This window comes from Gavialis gangeticus, unplaced genomic scaffold (assembly GCF_001723915.1).
Source record: "Gavialis gangeticus isolate Ggan-Ray unplaced genomic scaffold, GavGan_comp1, whole genome shotgun sequence".
NCBI lineage: Eukaryota > Metazoa > Chordata > Crocodylia > Gavialidae > Gavialis > Gavialis gangeticus.
The window spans coordinates 63662843-63671725 of NW_017729004.1; positions in this window are offsets into that span (position 1 = coordinate 63662843).

Consider the following 8883-nt stretch of genomic DNA (forward strand, 5'->3'; position numbering starts at 1 on the left):
AAGCAGACCCATTATCCATTCCCTGCATGTCCCTGCCCACAGAACCAGCACCCATCACAGGAATATGCAAGAAGCAGATGACAGCTCTGTCCCAGACCCAAGCCCTGCACTGTCATCACCCCACAATCCCGGCCCCACCTACTCATCCTGCTGCCAGACATGGCTGCTCACCTGCACTAGCCCCATCCCATCTGCCTGGATGAGTGCATCCTGCCTGCAGGGGTGCCAAGCTGGTCTCCATGCAGATCCCACCCACTCACTGTATCCAGCACCCCCAGCAACGGGTGCAGGGCAGACATGCCAGGGCTGGATAGGATCAACTGACCCCTCCGTATGCTCCCACCATGCTAGGTCAGCACCCACCCCAGCCCACAATAGCTCACTGAAACTCCTTAAGTGGCCCTCCAGCCCAAATAATTGCCCACCCCTGCTTTAACCAGAAGCATGAGTTAGCTGAGTAAGAAAAAAAAAACGTTTGCCAGTTACTAAAAAAAAATTTTTTTGAAAGTTTGAATCAAAAAAGTAAAAAAATACCACTGAAGTCCAGCGATCATCATCATCATTTTACTAACTAGAATTTAGATATCACTTCTTCTGGAGGGATCTCAAAGTATTTTACATAAGTAAATATAAAAAAGATGCAGAGAGGAGAACTGAGACACAAGGATCAAGATCACAGAGGAATTGCACGGTTGACTGAAGTAGGAACTAGATCTCCTGCTTATATCATGAGTGGTCAAAGCTGGGATTTGCAGAGGAGCTTGAATAGTGAAAATCATGTTCTAAGCATCCACTTATCCCAACCACTCTGATCCATGCAAATAAGTTGTGCCATAGGCTATTCACCTTGAATATCAGAGAGATGGCATATAAACCTCTTGCATTCCTATACAAGTGCCCTAAAAGCAAGTTGCAATGTCTCTCACTCAATTTTAAATTATTTTATAGCCTTATCTGGGCTTCAGGAGTCCCAGCTTCAACATCCCTTCTGTAAATGAAGCAAAAGGAAAAGCTTAAACCATGGTTTCCCATGTTTAAATGAAATGCTCTGAATTCTGGATTTTTCTGAGTTTACTCTCAGTTTCTTTCTAGTTGATCAGCAAGTCCATACTGGACTTCAGAAACCTACTCACAGAACGTTTCAACAAAACTACGTATAGAATCCTGGAACACTGGGTGCATCTACACGTGCAATTAATTCAAAGCAATAAAGCCTGGAGCAGTTTGACCCAGAGTAAACTACTCCCAGGTGCAGTGTCTACATGTGCACCTGTGACAGCAGCAATTTGAGCCAGGACAAAGCAGCCCTGGGTTCCAGGTTGCAATGTTGGGTGGTAAAGGAGCTGGCTGGGAAACAAAGGTGGTGAAAGTGCAGAACTGTGTGCCTAGCCAGCAGGCAGGAGTCTGGCCTCCTGCTGGCTGGGCTAACCAGGTGTAATTTGCACCCACGGTTAGCATCTATATGTCAGTGTCTATACATGCATTTAATCGCAGTAAATTACCCTAGCATAAGATAGTACTGTCACTGATTTCACTACTATCTTACTGTGATATTAATTCATTTACTGCAGCCTAATACCACCACACATGTAGACAGCAATGCTTTACTCCACAGCTAATTAGTCTACTCCACAGTTAAGAGCATTTGTAGACTTGCTCACTGTATTTTGGTAAGAACTCAAAATTAAAGCGTAAGAGTTCTGGCTCATAGGCCACTTTCCTAAACATGCAGCTACATACTCTTACCTTACAACTATCAGGTTCACTGTTGCAAGGAAAGAAAAGAGGATGTAAAGAGGATGACAGCAGAATTACTGCATCATTATTTGAGGGTATTATCTAGAAGTAGAAAAGGATATTAATCCTTATTGGATCAGATGCGACAAACTTTCAGCACAAATTCCTTTCCTTCAAGCACTACCTTTCTGTTACCACTGCACACCTCCTGTATTTTTGCCTTATTTTAACTTGTATTCATTACTTGCATTCAATTAGTGAGCCGTGCTAATTAAAAGCATCCTCACATCAAGTGTATCAACATCCCCATGCTGAAAAAATGATGGCAGAGTGCTTTGAACTGAAGCTCATCAAACATGTTTTATTTCAAAGCATCCCATCACCATTTTTTCAGTCTGGACACGCAATGGGATGCTGATACACATGACACAGAAGGCTGCCATAGAGTGTCAATTTCCATGCTCCAGCAGACTCAAGTAATTGAGTCTGCTCTGATGCACTAGATTTCCAGTGCGTGAGAGCAGGCTCCCCACATATCTGTAGGAACCCAAAAATTTTACTTCAAAAGGAGGATGCATGATAGTTTGAATATAAAATTGATATAAAATCTAGAGAACTGATGTTGCTCCTAAATTGAAAGTAGCTGCCCAAAGCAAACAGCTAAAAACTAACATTTTTATTTGTATCATTATTTATCTATATGTAAATTTATAATTGGGCATTCTTTAGATTTCAGATATAATTGAAATAACACATAATAAATACATGTCATTTCATTATTATATAGTCTAGACAGTTCCCACAAGTGGAAATCCTCCTAATGTGACACTTTAGCCAAGATAACCAATTTAAGTGATGGAAAAAGCATTGACTCCAGTTTCCAAAGATTACCACATATATGTCAGAAATGGAAATGCTAGTCATCCTGTTCCAGTTCAGCCTTTTAGACACCTTTACAATCTCTCAAATATAAATCCAAATCTACCCACGCTAGAGAGCTTTAAAGCTTGAATGGAAAGCAAACTCATTACCCTACCACACCCACACACCATCCTAGAAAATAAACTAGTGTTTTCACCTCTCCACTCAACACTTCATAGGACTAGGCCCTTAATGGATGCTTTTTAAAATAATATATTCCTTGAATCTAGATACACACATGTTCTTGCCTAACTTGAAGCACAGCAGCAGCTTCCCTTAAGTCAGTGTGAATAATGATAATATTCAACACATACAGATGTGGATGTGAGATCTGATGTTAACACAGCAATTGACATGTTTAGTCAGGATGGAAATATATGTCTCTAGAGTGGTTGTCATTTATTCCCACACAGGTAGGTACCTGAAACATTATCATAGTGCATTTTCTCCATATTGGTACCTGTAACAGGGAGCCAAGTCCCATTACAAAAAATGGCAAGAAAAGACAGGGAAGTGTGTTTATCCCCTTTGAGACCCAGGCTTTTGGGGCCAGCAAAGGTTAGAGAGGTAAGGGTCTGCCAGAGGAGAAACAGGGTTGGGGAGACAGTCATGCCTTACCTGTGAGGATTGTCCCTGACAGAGGGAAGGACAGGCCTTAGTGCCCAAGTAATCTGAGAGGGGAGTAAGTCTCTGTTGAAGATTATTCTTTGTTCCTTATTTTTGGACAGCAAGCCCATAAGCAAAACCCTAAGTTAAGATGGTGTGCATTTACCCTGAAATGAAATTTCAGTTGAATTTTTCTCTTTTTGTTTGAAGGACACCTAGTAGACTGAGAGCAGCTATATGGGGATATGGGGAGGCCATATAAAAGGGTGTCTCAGAACTCTGCCTGATATCCTTCCCCAGATGGAGGCTGGAGCCACAGACAAAGTAGTCCGAGGACAGGAACCTGAAGTACGGTCAAACTGAAGAGCCTGTTGCAGTGGCTTTGGGTATTGGGCAGTGCACCTGCAAAACTCAAAGCCCTGAGTCCCAGAAGCCTGGGAACAGCTCAGAGTCAAAAGCAGATGGAATGAGAAAGAAACAGTGAATCCCTGAGGACTAAGGCTTGGAGTGCTTAGGGCCTAGAACAACCCAGTCTTCAAGGGAGCTGATAAAGCAATAGACAGGACAAGCAACTGACATGTACAGTGCCAGGGAGCCAATGTACAGTTGGAGTCCAACTAGGTGGTAAGATTTTGGGGTGCCCATAGACATGTTGATTCACATTCTAATTAGATTACCCCAGTGTTACCCCACTGTCATGTGTAATATGCCCTTGTGCATTTCAAAATGGTTGAACGGGTGCTTTATCTAAACTAGGTTTACCATACGTCTGGGTTTGCCCAAACATGTCCCTTTTTTGGGTCTTCCCAACTAGGTCTGTGTGTTTTTTTATAATATTAACAAATGTCCAGGATTTTGCCCTGCTCAGTACTGAAGTTTCCCCCAGCACTTCCCGGCTTGCCCTAGCAAGCTGCTTGGAGCTGGGGGAGGGGTGATTGGAGGCAAGGGGCATCACATGAGTCTGCAGCTGTACACTCATGTGGCCAGCACGTAGCCAAGCAGGGTGGTGGGAGCAGCCCCAGTAGCTGGATGCAGGTAAGTCCATGGGGGGTGAGAGTCGGAGGGCCAGGGCTTGTGGACTGTCCAGGGGGCTGTGTGTGTGTGTGGCAGGGTGTGTGGAGGGGCTGGGTGTATGAGGGGTGGCAATGCTTGCTGGCACTGGGGGAAGCTGTCCAGATGCTGGGACTGCAGCATACCTGCCCCTTAGCAGAAGAATGGGGCAAGGGGGCAGCAGGGAGCTGCATGGCTCTGCCAGCAGTATGAGGGCTGGTGCCCTTGTTCATGGGGCAGAGCAGCTGGGAGACACTGTAGGGCTGTGGGAAGCAGAGGGCTATGGATCAGGAGTAAGGGGCACCAGCAGGGCTGGAGGGGGCTGTGGTTTGGGATTGAAGGGCACTGGGAAAAGCAGAGGACTGTGAGTCGGGAGCATGGGGCACAGTCAGTGGGAAGTTTCTGTGCTGATCAGGGACAACAGGACTGACTGTAAAAGGACAAAGAGACCCTGCACCAGAGTCTTGTCAAGTACCCTTGTTACTTTCTAGGTTTTATAGCTGTACATCTGCCACTTGTGTTTAAACAATTGTGCTTCTCTTGCAAATGATTGTACAGATTGTTACAAGTTTTAATATTTATTATGATTATTTCTATAGTTCTATGTAGTGTGTCCCATTAAAATGTTCACTTCCATTCATTTTATTTGGTATTTCCTAAAACATACCCAAGTACTGTACTAGCATTATTATAATCATTATTATTAGTCATACTTTGACGATGATGGTGACAATGATGGTGACACTGACATTTGCAAAGTCCAAGTTCTTCCCTGAAATAGGTTACAGTATCAAAGAGAAAATACAGGAGGAGGAGGAGAACAGGAGAAAACATAGCCGCAAGTGGCTAGGTGGATGGCAGACACATATGCATGGTTTCTTTGGTAGGGTTTTTTGGTTTGCCTTAATATTTTGTGTTTATTAAGTGGCTGGCAGATAGCAAACACTACAGTAGAATAGAGCCTTGGGATGGAATTTGAATGATAAAAGACTTGTGGACTGCCACCTTAGCTTGGAAGCATTTCATGCCTCTAGGAGAAACATAGCAAAAAAAATTTAAAAAAGGAAAGTAGACAAAGGTGTGGAGAGTAAATAGGATAGAATGAAAACAATCTGAAAAAAATGTAGACATTTAAAAAATCAAAGGACAGAAATATTTGTTTAGAATTCTGTTTTGTGAGTGAGTCTTGGCTGTCTCCACTCAGATAAATCTATATACTGAAAGAAGAACAGGCAGTGGGGATGACTTCGAAAAGTCTTAATGCCAAAGCTACTGCTTAAGAGACAAAAATCACTTTCTGATTTCATATGAAATCTCTTCTCCCTGAGCCTTGAGCATGGCATTATAAATAACAGAATATCACTCCAAGTTTTCTGCAGACCTGTAGAAAAGGCCAAAACCCTACAGTCTACAGAGAAAAACTGCAGACTTGGCTCATTTAGGTTACTGAATCAGCAAGTAAAGTTGCATCATTTGTAACAAAAGGCAATGCAGCAAAATTATAGTCACAATTCCAAAACTCCACGTAATACATGATATATACATTTAGAATAGAGTTAAACCTGAGGATGAAGTAATAAACTAGCCCTTGAAGTTTTAGAGCCAAAGCCTGATCTCTCCTTCAAGGGCATAGCAGTCCCCAGGCAACCAAAACTGATGCAGATGTAATACCCTGACTACAAAATGCCCTCAGTGCTCTTCATCTGTTTATTAAGATATGATTTGTATACACACTTTCTTTCCTTGATAAAATTGAAATGATCATGAGGATCCATATTTAAGAAAAAATGAAAAACTGAATTTTCTGTACTGTAATACATAACACATAAAGCGGATCACAGGAAGTCATCATCTAACCTTGGTTTCTGGAACTCTAAATGTCACATGAGAACAGAGCAAAATTAAATGCTCTCTTCTAGCATTTATAATGCTTCAGTAAATGTGAACTGAACAGCTTCTTACCTGTCGAGTTCCAAGTTCAAAGTTTTGTGCAGAGATGGGCTAAGCCTTAATATTCAGATTTAGATCTGTATTCCAAAAGACCCTAAAGTTGCGTGCATGGAAGAAAGTGCTAGAGGGATGGGAGGGATAAGGATCTGAATATAGGTTGCCAACATTTGGACCTGTCCCTAATTCCAAGCATTCCCTTTAATAGCATAGCATCAAAAATCCCAAACACATCCCATTAGATCTGGGGCTAGGAAGGACCTTTTGGCAACCTTCTGATAGCATAAGGACACACACCCCAGCACAACATATATATGTCCATGAATGGGACAAATCTAAGTTTTATAAACACAGGCACACAGGACTTGTAAAGGACTTCTGGGTCACTGGGTCCAATCCCCTGAATTCATTGGCACTCATTAAGCAAAGGAATCTGGAAAATTCCCGTTTCAAACCTTCACATACAACTACAAGGAGCAAAATCCAAAAGAACACAAACACCACATAAAATGATGTAAAAACAGAGGTAATGAGGACACTACTGATGCTTTCCACTGCAATAACAGGGAAATAATTGATTAATATATGCTAGAAAGATTCTAGCAAAAGAAGCAGGTCTCACAGTACAGAGTGGGGCAAAAAAGCCCTACAGTGGGTGCGTCTACAAGAGACACTAAATGGCATTAGACTAATTCTACTGTGCATCAGTACATCATGGCAAAAGCCATGCTATTGCACTAATACACAGGTTTAGTCTACTGCACATTAGTGTCATTTAAAAGGCATGCACCAGCATGATTATAGGTACTAAACTTAATGTACAGTAACCACGGTGCATTAATGCACGTGTAGACATGCCCAGTCTATGACAATCTGATTTAAGGGGGGAATTCCTACATGATCCCAATCTAGCACTATGCAGGGGACAAGAAGCTGCAGTAATTGATGGGAGAAGTCCAGAGGGGATCTACTGATCATCTATCTATTTTTCATCCCTTCATTTTGCAGGTGAAGGTACGTAAGAGCCCATGAAGCTTCTCTAGGCATTGTAGCAAAGTCATCTCCATAGAGTATCTTTTCAGCAGCTCTATAAACTGAGGAAGAAAAGAGTCCCAAATTGGCACATGCACAAGGCCCAAGATTTGCCTCCTGTGTCTTTAATGGAGTCCTATCACTAAACAATAGTAACGGGCAAGAACTATGGAGTTCTCTAAAGGAATGGAAAGAGAAACAAGAGAACTCTGAAGTAAGGATGTACAAGGCACTGGTTCTCAAGGGAAAGAACTTTATCATTTAGTTGCTTATCTTTTAAATCTATGAGGTTGTACTATCTCACTCAGTTCGGATATTCTGCTAATGACATGGCAACCCAAGCAGCAGTAATGTTATTTTTAAACAGAACAAAAAAAATTAATTTCATAGCTTTGAACTTCAAGGTTGGCCAAATATAAATTGAAAGCAAAATGAGATGGAAGCAAAACCAGATAGATAGAAACTACCACATGAATTCTTAACAGAGATTTAGAACCTGCCAAATTTCACTCATCCTTTGGCACAATGCTTAACCTCAGATACTTATTGCATAGAAATTCATTATACATCTGTTCTCATGTAATGAGTTATATACACTTTTTGTATGCCTACAAAGGTGGAACAATGCAACTGGGTGCTTGGGGCAACTGCAACGCATGGGGGCAGTGGCAACTTCCAGTTGCTGCCACGCCACTGGCATGATTACAATGGCTGTGGCACAGTATTTTTTTCTGCCTCCCCCTCAAGCCAGCACCAAGGGCATCTTTCCCAGTTCCCCTGTCCTAGTTATACTTCTGTACTACTAGAACAGGAATGTCAAACTCATACTAGGCCATAGCCCAAGTCTGGATCATAGCGGCTCCCTAGGGCTGGATTCACAGGGCCAGCAGCAACTGCATCAGAGCTGCATGTGGGCAGCAATAAGGAGCCATGCTTAGGCACCAGCACAGGTCTGGGAGTAGGCAACAGGGCAGGTCCAGGGGCTGCTGCTGATGGCCATGTCCATTGGGTTTGAGGGACCCCAAATTCTGTGGCAAGCCATGCCCCCCAATTTCCAGTACCCCACCAGGCTGCCAACAGGCTAGATGGAACAAGCCAGATTTTGCCTATGACCCATAAATTGGACACCCCTGGATTAGGGCCTTGTTACACATTACAGTTTGGGCTGCTCAAATGTTGTTCAGTTGTAGTGCTAAATTGACTTTGGAATAATCACACCTTAAAGCTAAAAACTTTTTCTGACCATCCCCAACCTGCACAGCTGTGACTTACCACTAGAGCGCTGGTGAGCAGGGTTGGACTAGGGCTGGGGTGGGCAATGATTTTGGGTGGAGGGCCGCTTACTGAGTTTTGGCAAACCATCAAGGGCTCCATGATAGGCAGCCAGGGGCAGATAAATATTAATTTTCTAAATTTTTTAGGGGTCCCATGGGCCGGATAGAATGGCCTGGCGGGCCGCATCCAGCCCCCGGGCTGCATTTTGCCTGCCCCTGGACTAGAAGCTATAGCTATGAGTTACCACTACAGGATTGGTGAGCCATTACAGTCTTCTACACCTGCTCCAGGTCGGGGTGTGGGGAGGATGGGGTG